This window comes from Melanerpes formicivorus, unplaced genomic scaffold, assembly GCF_026170545.1.
Source record: "Melanerpes formicivorus ecotype bairdi unplaced genomic scaffold, bMelFor1.0.p_v2 SCAF_9, whole genome shotgun sequence".
NCBI lineage: Eukaryota > Metazoa > Chordata > Aves > Piciformes > Picidae > Melanerpes > Melanerpes formicivorus.
The window spans coordinates 18,852,159-18,864,463 of record NW_027142361.1 but is presented as its reverse complement, the minus strand read 5'-3'; the positions used below and the strand labels follow the sequence as shown (position 1 = coordinate 18,864,463).

The following is a 12,305-nucleotide window of genomic DNA, read 5'->3' as shown; positions in this document are numbered from 1 at the left end:
GGGAGATGCCTCCTGGCTTTGGGCCTGGCTAGGCCCAAGGCCATGTGGGGATGGGCAGTCTCAGATCCGGCCTGCTGAGACTAGCATAGCAGTGGAAGGGGGAAGAAGGAGCCCTGGGGGTCTTGGGTGTACCCTCAGGTGGGGATGGGAGCTCTCTGGGTCTATTTTTGGGATTTTTCTTTGTCACTGCGCTTTTGGGTTTCTGTAAATGTTCACTGCTTTCTATTTAAACTTTCCATCACTTTTGCAATCTGTTTGTCTGAGTGTTTGTTATTGCCAGGGGTGGGGAAGGGGGCTGCCTCAACCCAGCACAGCAGGGACACCCCACACTAGATCAGGCTGGACAGAGCCTCATCCAGACTGGTCTTAAACACCTCCAGGGACGGGGCCTCAACCACCTCCCTGGACAGCCCATTCCAGGGTTTCACCACTCTCATGGTGAAGAACCTCCTCCTCACATCCAGCCTCAATCTCCCCACCTCCAGCTTCATTCCATTCCCCCTAGTCCTATCACTACCTGATATCCTGAGAAGTCCTTCCCCAGCCTTCCTGTAGGCCCCCTTCAGATACTGGAAGGCCACAATTAGGTCACCTCGGAGCCCTCTCTTCTCAGACAGAACAGCCCCAACTCCTTCAGTCTGTCCTCATAGGAGAGGTGCTCCAGCCCTCTGATCATCCTTGTGGCCCTTCTCTGGACACGTTCCAGCACCTCCACATCCCTCTTGTAATAGGGGCTCCAGAACTGGACACAGTACTCCAGGTGGGGTCTCACCAGGGCTGAGTAGAGGGGGAGGATCACCTCCCTCGACCTGCTAGCCACACTTCTCCTGATGCAGCCCAGGATCTGATTGGCTTTGCAGGCTGCAAGTGCACACTGAGAGCTCATGTTGAGCTTTTTGTCCACCAGCACCCCCAAGTCTCTCTCCTCAGGGCTGCTTTCCAGCCAGTTACTGCCCAGCCTGTATTTTTGCCTGGGATTGCCTCGACCCAGATGCAGGACCCTGCACTTGCTCTTATTGAACTTCATGAGGTTGGCTTGTGCCCACCTCTCCAGCCTGTCAAGGTCCCTCTGGATGGCCTCCCTTCCCTCCAGCGTGTCTGCTGCACCACACAGCTTGGTGTCATCAGCAAACTTGCTGAGGGTGCACTCAATGCCACTGTCCATGTCACCCACAAAGATGTTGAACAAGACAGGTCCCAGGACTGATCCCTGAGGGACTCCGCTTGTCACTGGCCTCCACTGGGACATGGAGCCATTGACAGCCACTCTCTGGGTGCGGCCATCAAGCCAGTTCCTTATCCATCTAGTGGTCCACCCGTCAAACCCATGTGTCACCAGTTTGGAGACCAGGATGTGGTGCGGGACAGTGTCGAAGGCTTTGCTCAGGTCCAGGTAAACGACATCAGTTGCTCGCCTCTCATCTATTAATTTTGTCACCTGCTCATAGAAGGCCACCAGGTTGGTCAGGCAGGATTTGCCCTTGGCAAAGCCATGCTGACTGTTCCTGATCACCTCTTCCCTATTCTTCTGAGCCAGTAGTGACTCCAGGAGGATCTGTCCCATGATCTTTCCGGGCACAGAGATGAGACTGACTGGCCTGTAGTTCCCTGGTTCCTCCTTCTTACCCTTTTTGAAGATGGGGGCAATGTTTCCCCTTTTCCAGTCTGTGGGGACTTCACCAGATTGCCATGACTTTTGAAATATAATAGAGAGGGGTTCAGCAACCTCATCTGCCAGTTCTCTCAGTACCCGTGGGTGTATCCCGTCGGGTCCCATGGACTTGAACACTTTCAGATTCTTCAGGTGATCAGGAACCTGATCTTCACTTACAATGGGCAGTTCTTCCTCCCCATCCCTGGCATTGTCTTCCATAACATCAGGAGTGTGGCTAGAGGCCCTTGCAGTGAAGACTGAGGTAAAGAAGTTATTAAGTACCTCAGCCTTTTCCTCATCACTTGTGACCATGTCACCATTTTCCTTTCTAAGGGGGCCCACACCTCCCCTGGTCTTCTTCTTCCCATTAATATACCTGTAGGAGTTCTTAGTGTTCCCTTTAATCTCCCTGGCTAGATTCAATTCGAACTCTGCCTTGGCTTTCCTATTCAGGACTCTTGCTGCTTGGGCAGCTTCCTTATATACCCCCTGTTCTAGCTGTCCTTCTCTCCACTTCCTGTAGAGTTTCCTTTTAAGTAATAGTGTGTCCAGTAGCTCCTTGCTCATCCAGGCAGGCCTCCTAGCATTCTTTCCTGCTTTTCTCTTTGTTGGTATATAGAGCTCCTGGACACAGAGGAGGTGGTCCTTGAATACTGACCAGCTGTCCTGGGTCCCTCTTCCCTCCAGGGCTTTGTCCCACAACACTTTGGCTAGCAGATCTCTGAAGCGATCAAAATGTGTACACCTAAAGTCTAGGGTCGTAAGCTTGGAATACTTCCTCCTGATTGCCCTGAGGATATTAAATTCAACCGCTTCATGGTCACTGCAGCCAAGGCCGTCTCTGAGCCTCACATTGCTTACCAGCCTTTCCCTGTTGGTAAGAACAAGGTCCAGCATAGCACCATTTCTTGTTGGTTCCTCCACCATTTGGAGGAGGAAGTTGTCTTCTATGCAGTCCAGGAACATCCTGGATTGCTGGTGCCTTGCTGTGTTGTCCCTCCAGCAGATGTCCGGGTGGTTGAAATCACCCATGAGGACCAGGGCTTGTGACCTGGAAGCCGCTTCTATTTGCCTGTGGAGGGCCTCGTCTGCTTGGTTCTGCTTGTCAGGTGGCCTCTAGGAGACCCCCACAGTAATATCTCCTTCCCCTGTTTCCCCTTTTCCAGGTTGGAAAAGACCTTCAAGATTATCAATTCCAGCCTATCATCCAACACCATCTAATCAGTTAAACCATGGCACCAAGCACCCCATCCAGTTTCTTCTTAAACATATCCAGGGATGGTGACTCGACCACCTCCCTGGGCAGCACATTCCAATGGCCAGTCACTCTTTCTGTGAAGAACCTCTTCCTAACATCCAGCCTAAACTTCCCCTAGCACAGCTTGAGACTGTGTCCTCTTGTTCTGGTGCTGGTTGCCTGGGAGAAGAGACCAACCCCCACCTGGCTATAACCTCCCTTCAGGGAGTTGTAGACAGCAAGACGGTCTCCCCGGAGCCTCCTCTTCTCCAGGCTAAGCAACCCCAGCTCCCTCAGCCTCTCCTCACAGTGCTGTGCTCCAGACCCCTCCCCAGCTTTGTTGCCCTTCTCTGGACACGTTCCAGCAACTCAACATCTTTCCTAAACTGAGGGGCCCAGAAGTGGACACAGGACTCAAGATGAGTGACCAGACTTGAGCTTAACACTGCAGAGGGGTTTGAACTAACATCTTCCGCATTATCATTGCAGGTCCATTTCCCCAGTTCTACAGAAACTTGATTGATAGATCCCAGACCAAATCTCCTGTACTTCCCTTCCACCTCAGAATGTCACCTAGGAGCATCCCCAGGTCCTACTCCTTCTCGCTGCATGGAGCAACTGAAAATCTCCAACCACCAGAGAAGGTTATGGCACTGGTTTCACTAAATATTTCCATCAGTTTTCTGAGGAGGCAAAACGACACCCATACTTACCTGGCAGGGGAGACACCATGATCAGGCAGGTGGTTTTCCCAGGGCGAGGCTCATCCTTTGCACTCCAGGTGTGCTGACCCCTGGGATTTCCCCAAATGCGGGGAACTCGACTGCATAATTTGTGGTAGTGGGGGACTGCGTTCGCGAAAAACTGGAACTGAAGCTGGCCACCTCAGTCAAAGATAATAAAAAGCATTTTTATAAATATATTAACAATAAGAAGAAGGGCAGGAAGAACCTGCACTCCCTAGTGGACCTGGAGGGGAACACGGTGACTGAAGACGAGGAGAAGGCTGAGGTCCTGAACACCTTCTTTGCCTCAATTTTTAACAGCAAGGCAGGAGGAGTTCAGGACGAGTGGCCTCCGGAGCTGGGCGATGGGGTCAGGGAGCAGTGTAATGCCCCGGAAATCCATGAGGAATTAGTTCGGGACCTGCTGAGCCACTTGGATATTCACAAGTCCATGGGACCGGATGGGATCCATCCTAGGGTGCTGAGAGAGCTGGCAGATGTGCTAGCTAGGCCACTCTCCATCATTTTCCTCCAGTCCTGGCTCACCGGTGAGGTCCCAGATGACTGGAAACTGGCCAATGTGGTCCCCATCCACAAGAAGGGTCGGATGGAGGAACCTGGAAACTACAGGCCGGTCAGCCTGACCTCAGTGCCAGGGAAAGTGATGGAGCAGATTATCCTGGCGGCAATAACTGCGCACATGAAGGATGGCCAAGGGCTCAGGTCCAGTCAACATGGATTCAGGAAGGGCAGATCCTGCCTCTCCAACCTGATCTCTTTCTATGATCAGGTGACCCGTCTGGTGGATGTGGGGAGGCCTGTGGATGTGGTCTACCTGGACTTCAGCAAGGCCTTTGACACCGTCCCCCACAGCAAACTGCTGGCTAAGCTGTCAGCCCGTGGATTGGACCATTACACTCTGTGCTGGGTTAGGAACTGGCTGGAGGGCCGGGCCCAGAGAGTGGTAGTGAACGGTGCCACATCCAGCTGGCGGCCAGTCACCAGTGGTGTGCCCCAGGGATCAGTGCTGGGCCCTGTCCTCTTCAACATATTCATCGATGATCTGGATGAAGGGGTAGAGTCAGTCATCAGTAAGTTTGCAGATGACACAAAGTTGGGGGCAGATGTTAGTCAGTTAGAGGGTGGAAAGGCTCTGCAGAGGGACCTTGACCGACTGGTCAGATGGGCAGAGTCCAATGGGATGTCATTCAACAAGTCCAAGTGCCGAGTGCTGCACTTTGGCTACGGCGATCCCATGCAGAGCTACAGGCTGGGGTCGGAGTGGCTGGAGATCTCCCAAACAGAGAGGGACCTGGGGGTGCTGATCGACAGCCACCTGAATATGAGCCAACAGTGTGCCCAGGTGGCCAGGAGGGCCAATAGCATCCTGGCCTGCATTAGGAATAGTGTGGCCAGCAGGAGCAGGGAGGTCATTGTGCCCCTGTACTCTGCTTTGGTTAGGCCGCACCTTGAGTACTGTGTCCTGTTCTGGGCCCCTCAGTTTAAGAAGGACATCGAAACACTTGAACGTGTCCAGAGAAGGGCAACAAGGCTGGGGAGAGGCCTTGAACACAAGCCCTATGAGGAGAGGCTGAGGGAGCAGGGATTGTTTAGCCTGCAGAAGAGGAGGCTCAGGGGTGACCTCATTGCCCTCTACAACTACCTGAAGGGTGGTTGTAGCCAGGAAGGGGTTGGCCTCTTCTCCTAGGCAACCAGCACCAGAACAAGGGGACACAGTCTCAAGCTGCGCCAGGGGAGGTTTAGACTCGAGGTGAGGAGGAAGTTCTTCACCGAGCGAGTCATTTGTCATTGGAGCGGGTTGCCCAGGGAGGTGGTTGAGTCATCGACCCTGGAGGCGTTCAAGGGGAGATTGGACGTGGCACTTGGTGCCATGGTCTAGTCATGGGGTCTGTGTTGATAGGTTGGACTCGATGATCCTCGAGGTCCTTTCCAACCTAAGCGATACTGTGATACTGTGATACTGTGATGTAAGTGAATTGCATTTTTTAAAACAGCAGTGGAGAAGAGTATTGATTTCACCATGATCAAAGGTAATTATGTAAGTCCTTCTCATTCACAGAAGTCATTCTTGATGTGGAATGACTTCATTCATACCGGAAAATAAAGTGTGCTGAATCATTCATTATGGAGCCCACAGGCCAGGTGGTACAGCTGGGCTCACATCCAAGCAACCAGACTCTCCTACTCCCAATGGTCTGGTCACACTGAAACTGCCTCTTGGGGCTGTCCCTCAACTTGTCACCCTCAGTCCTCTCCTGGGCATTGGTTTGGAGATTGTTAGTGAGACAAGGCTAAAATGGCACCAGCAACCATGCTAACTGAAGTGTGTGCACAGCTGCAGGGTGGCACTTTGGCCCAGGCCATAACCATGCTTAGCACACCATTATCAGAGTATCATTCATGTGCACCCATGTGAAACATGCATCTCATTGATGCAGGTCCAGATGAGGCCACAAAAATTATGTATAGCTCTGTTTTGGACAAACTTATAACAAAGATGTCTGGTAGTAAAGTGGAATTTGGGCTCTCTTGCCTAAATATAGATACTTTGCTTTGATCTCCAGCCACTGAACCAGAAGCAAGTGGAACTCCTGCAAGTCCTTTAACCTAAAAACCCCATATAAATGTCTCAGAGATCCTGTGACATCTCCAATTGCATAAGTTAGGCAGATTTTTACCCTAGCAACTACTACAGCATGATCAAGCCATTGGACATTTGTGTTCAAGGAACTGATGTAGGTCATAGAATCATAGAATCACAGAATCAACAAGGTTGGAAAAGACCTCAAAGATCATCAAGTCCAACCTGTTACCCAAGACCTCATGACTACTAAACCATGGTACCTAGTTCCATGTCCAATCCTCTCTTGAACACCTCCGGGGGTGGTGACTCCACCACCTCCCAGAGCAGCCCATTCCAACAGCTAACAACTCTCTCTGTGAAGAACTTTCTCCTCACCTCCAGCCTAAACCACCCCTGGCGCAGCTTGAGACTGTGTCCTCTAAGGTCATCCAAGATAGCTCAGCCAGCACCAAGCACAGGCACTTACTCTACTTTTGTACAGAAAAAAAGATTCTGGGGGCTTCACTTTGAAGCAACACAAACCAAACAACGAGGGAAGATTGCAGAATATATAACCAGAGCAGCCACACAGAAGAGAGCCTGCTCAGGGCTACTGACAATAAAGACTTCACCAAAAGGGTAAAACTGGACTTTCTCCACTCCATGCACATTTCAAAACCACCACAGAAATTATATTTGCCTACCAGCACAGATATACATTGTGGTTTTTAGAATAAAATAGATTAGAATAAACCAGGTTGGAAGAGACCTTTGAGATCATTGAGTCCAATCTTTCATCTAACACTATCTCATCATCTAAATCATTGCACCAAGTACCCCATCCAGTCTCTCCCTAAACACTTCCACTGATGGTGACTCCACTACCTCCCTGGGCAGCACATTCCAATGGCCAATCTCTCTTTCTGTGAAGAACTTCTTCCTAACATCCAGCCTAAACCTCCCCTGGCACAGCTTGAGACTGTGTCCTCTTGTTCTGGTGCTGGTTGCCTGGGAGAAGAGACCAGCCCCCAGCTGACCACAACCTCCTTTCAGGTAGTTGTAGAGAGCAATAAGGTCTCCCCTGAGCCTCCTTGTCTCCAGGCTAAGCAACCCCAGCTCCCTCAGCCTCCCCTCATAGGGCTTGTGCTTCAAACCCCTCACCAGCTTTTACACTGAGATATGGAATTATTTCATTTCTGTCTTTCCCAAAAGGATCAGTTGAAATGGAAAAGCACACAGTGGCATTTCATTGCAGGTCACATTTGGATATTGAACCAGCAGCATTAATAAAGATTGCAGAGCTGTCTGCAGGGAAGATTTCACAGCCCCTCTGTGCTCTACCTCATTACCTTCTCATTTTGTTTGGTCTGCCTCTTCCTGTCAGTATAAACATGACGAAGTGTCAGGCATACAGCAGGTCAGGTGGTAACATTTTTTAATGTTCACACAACAACCTGACCTCCTGCTCACATTCAATGGAAAGAAAATAAGGAACCACCCCCTGTTTTAAGTTTTAAATGCTAACTAGGCTCTGCATTTGATTTGCTTTTCTTTCCCAGTTAGGCTAATTTCAAATGGAACTGCTGACTCAATTAGAAAAATGTTGAAGTTGTTGAGACCTTGTATAATATTATGTCCCATTATGAAAAAAAGGAAGCCAGTAGTGGTTTTCTTCCAGTAACTACACCCAGCAGCAGCATTTTGTGGTGGGTTTGGAAGGGGTCAGGCCAAGAAGCCTCCTCCCTTCCCACTTGTAAAGTAAAAGGGAAAAAAAAATTGAAGGGAAAGGAAAAAAAACTCGCAAGCTGAATTAGCAAAGCAGTGGAGCTATATTTACAAAGCAATGTAGGGTTTGCAGGGGAATATTTACAAATTTACAATATCTACAATATATACAAAGATATAAAACAGAGTAACACAGAAATGAGAGTGGCCCCCTCAGCAGAGAGGGGGTTCCCCAACTCCGCTCTCCCCTCTCTCCCCCCCTTTCCCCAGAATGGGATAGAAAGAGAAAGAAAAGAGAGGGAAAAAAAAATGTTAGAAGCAGTTTGTGTTAATTGGAAGGGAGTTAATATACCGGCCTTTATCTGTCTTCAAGGCCAAGGCCTTGGCAGAAAGCCCAGCACAGAAAGCTGCTGCACGGAGAAGAGGCGGAAGCAAGACTGAAGATAAGGTGCCGGAGTGCCCAGGGTAGTCCCAGCTCACTCCCAGTTCAGAAGGTGCTTCCTCCCACTTTACCAATGAAATTAGTTTAGACTATTCCTTCCGTTTACCAACTTCCGTCCACCATATTCCCTTTCTTAAGGGGGCAACGTCAACCGGACACAGTCCACCCCTTCTAAACAATTTCATTGGCTGTTCATACTGTCCATCCAATCCAAAACGATATTTACAGTTCATGAGTAAAGTTCATAGTCCATTCCGGCTATGCTCAGATGTAGATGATTCAAAAGTCCAAGAAAATCAGAAAATGGAAAAAATGGAAAACAGTTCATTTCTTCGCCAACGAAGCGAAGAAAAGGGAAACAGGGATTCTCAGGGTCTCTTAGTTGACTCAGGGCTCTCAGGGATCTCAGGGTTCGTGCACCGTAGATTTCCTCGTTGATTCTTCCTTTGGAGGCGATGTAGCTGTACAACAGTTTGAAATTAACCTCTTTCAGCTAAAGTTAAATTTCTTTGTGGAATACACTGAATTTCACCATTCTCTTGCATCACCCAATAAGTGTGACCCGGACCTTCAGCTGAAACCACCCCTCGGACAGGTTTCGCCTCTCCTGAGGGTGAAAATACCCAAACAGTTTTACCTAACAGATTCTTTTCTCTAACAACAGGAACTCTATCACCTTCTACTTTCCGTAGCAAATCTGAATGTGCAGGTCCAGCTCGGTTCACTGAACCTCTAGTATTTACCAGCCAGATGGCTTGTGCTAAATGTTTTTCCCAATTTTTCAAAGATCCACCTCCCATGGCTTTGAGAGTGGTCTTCAACAAACCGTTGTAGCGTTCAATCTTCCCTGAAGCTGGTGCATGGTAGGGAATGTGGAATATCCACTCAACACCGTGCTCTTTTGCCCAGTTCTTTACAAGGTTGTTCTTGAAATGAGTTCCGTTGTCTGACTCAATCCTCTCTGGAGTTCCGTGTCTCCACAGGACTTGTCTCTCCAGACCGAGAATGGTGTTGCGTGCAGTTGCATGTGGAACTGGATAAGTTTCCAACCATCCAGTGTTTGCCTCTACCATAGTAAGCACATATTGCTTACCAGAACGAGAACGTGGTAGAGTGATGTAGTCAATCTGCCAAGCTTCACCATACTTGTACTTGGACCATCTGTCTCCATACCACAAGGGCTTAAGTCGTTTTGCATGCTTAATAGCAGCACAAATGTCACAGTCATGGATGACTTGTGTGATAGCATCCATGGAAATGTCTATGGATCTGTCACGAGCCCATTGGTATGTTGCATCACTGCCTTGATGTCCTGACGAATCATGAGCCCACCGAGCTAAGAATATCTCACCTTGGTGTTTCCAGTCGAGATCAAGATCAGAGTCCATGTCTACTTGAGAAACTCTTGCAGCTAGATCTGCCTGATGGTTGTGTTGCTGTTCCTCAGTAGCTTTGCTCTTAGGAATGTGAGCATCGATGTGTCTCACTTTCACTGGAATTCTCTCGATTCGATCAGCAATGTCCTGCCATAGGTTGGCTGCCCAAATGGGTTTTCCTTTCCTCTGCCAACCACTCTTCTTCCAGTTCTTTAGCCAACCCCATAGAGCATTGGCTACCATCCATGAGTCGGTGTAGAGATAAAGCTTTGGCCATCTCTCACGTTCAGCTACGTCGAGAGCTAGCTGGACAGCTTTTACCTCTGCGAACTGACTGGATTCTCCTTCTCCATCTTTCGCTTCTGCAACTCGGCGTGTTGGACTCCACACTGCAGACTTCCACCTTCGCTTGTTTCCAACAAGACGACAGGAACCATCTGTGAACAAAGCGTATTTCTTTTCATCATCAGAAAGGTCATTGTAAGGAGGAGCTTCCTCAGCGCGAGTTACTTTCTCCTCTGGAGGTTTGGCACAGTTGATGCCTTCAGGCCAACTTGAGATCACCTCCACTAGACCAGGTCTTTCAAGATTTCCCATTCGAGCTCTCTGTGTTATCAGAGCCATCCACTTAGACCAGGTTGAGTCTGTGGCATGATGTGGTGTGGAGCCTTTGCCTTTGAACATCCCTCTAACGTCAGCAATGGATAAGGACACACTGAGGAAGGGCCGACAGATCAATTCATGGATCAGGGGCTGGTGCCATCGACAGGGCTTTGGGTTCCACAATCATGGATTGGTTTTCAAGGCAACTGAGCTGAAAAAAACTCATGGGACACACTTGTCCCAGAGTGGGATAAGAATCCTGGGGCAGGAATTGGCAGGGCTCATTGATAGGGCTTTAAACTAGATTTGAAGGGGGAAGGGGTTAATAGTCTCCTGCTGGCTGGTGACAAACAGAGGGGCAGCTCACCAGCAGTAGAGAGAAGGAGAGCTGGTAAGGGCTCTCAACTTGCTACCCTGAGGCAAGCCACCAATGATCCACCAGGACATTCTGTGGAAACCGAGGGGATTTGGCACAAGAGGAGGACAGGGCCAGCCCAGCTGAAGTGCTTCTATGCGAATGCGTGCAGCTTGGGCAACAAACAGGATGAGTTAAGGGCCACTGTGCTGCTGGGATGCCACGACATAGTGGCTGTTACTGAAACTTGGTGGGATGAATCCCATGACTGGGATGTAGGCATAGATGGGTATAAACTCTTTAGGAAGGATAGGCAGGGAAGGAGAGGAGGAGGTGTTGCCCTCTATGTCAATAGCCAGTTGGAATCAGTGGAGCTCCAACTGGGGAGGGATGATAAGCTAGTTGAGAGTGTATGGGTCAAAATTAAAGGCAGGACAGGGGAAGAAGATATTACTGTGGGGGTCTCCTACAGGCCACCTGCCCAGCAGATCCAAGCAGATGAGGCCCTCCATAGGCAAATAGAAGCAGCTTCCAGGTCACAAGCCCTGGTCCTCATGGGTGATTTCAACCACCCGGATATCTGCTGGAGGGACAACACAGCAAGGCACCAGCAATCCAGGATGTTCCTGGACTGCATAGAAGACAACTTCCTCCTCCAAATGGTGGAGGAACCAACAAGAAATGGTGCTATGCTGGACCTTGTTCTCACCAACAGGGAAGGGCTGGTAAGCAATGTGAGGCTCAGAGACGGCCTTGGCTGCAGTGACCATGAAGCAGTTGAATTTAACATCCTCAGGGCAATCAGGAGGAAGTATTCCAAGCTCACGACCCTAGACTTTAGGCATGCAGATTTTGATCGCTGCAGGAATCTGCTAGCCAAAGTGTCGTGGGACAAAGCCCTGGAGGGAAGAGGGACCCAGGACAGCTGGTCAGTATTCAAGGACCACCTCCTCTGTGTCCAGGAGCTCTGTGTACCAACAAAGAGAAAAGCAGGTAAGAATGCTAGGAGGCCTGCCTGGATGGGCAAGGAGCTACTGGACACACTATTACTTAAAAGGAAACTCTACAGGAAGTGGAGGGAAGGACAGGTAGAACAGGGGAAATACAAGGAAGCTGCCCGAGCAGCAAGAGTCCTGGTTAGGAAAGCCAAAGCAGAGTTTGAGTTGAATCTAGCCAGGGAGATTAAAGGGAACACTAAGAACTTTTACAGGTATATTAATGGGAAGAAGAAGACTAGGGAAGGTGTGGGCCCCCTCAGAAAGGAAAACGGTGACATGGTCACATGTGATGAGGAAAAGGCTGAGGTACTTAATAACTTCTTTACCTCAGTCTTCACTGCAAGGGCCTCTAGCCACACTCCTGATGTTATGGAAGTCAAAGCCAGGGACGGGGAGGAAGAACTGCCCATTGTAAGTGCAGATCAGGTTCGTGATCATCTGAAGAACCTGAAAGTGTTCAAGTCCATGGGACCCGATGGGATACACCCACGGGTGCTGAGAGAACTGGCAGATGAGGTTGCTAAACCCCTCTCTATTATATTTCAAAAGTCCTGGCAGTCTGGTGAAGTCCCCACAGACTGGAAAAGGGGAAACATTGCCCCCATC

General features: G+C 49.6%; 1 protein-coding gene and 1 non-coding gene across 2 annotated transcripts in view; one reads left to right on the top strand and one right to left on the bottom strand.

Moving 5' to 3' along the window:
* Positions 1–12,305, bottom strand: part of MSRA (methionine sulfoxide reductase A) — a 687,752-nt gene that overhangs the window by 246,633 nt on the left and 428,814 nt on the right. The window lies entirely within an intron of this gene.
* On the top strand, positions 3,597–3,760 carry LOC137443546 (U1 spliceosomal RNA). The gene has a single exon (XR_010987926.1). It is a non-coding gene; the product is annotated as a U1 spliceosomal RNA (small nuclear RNA).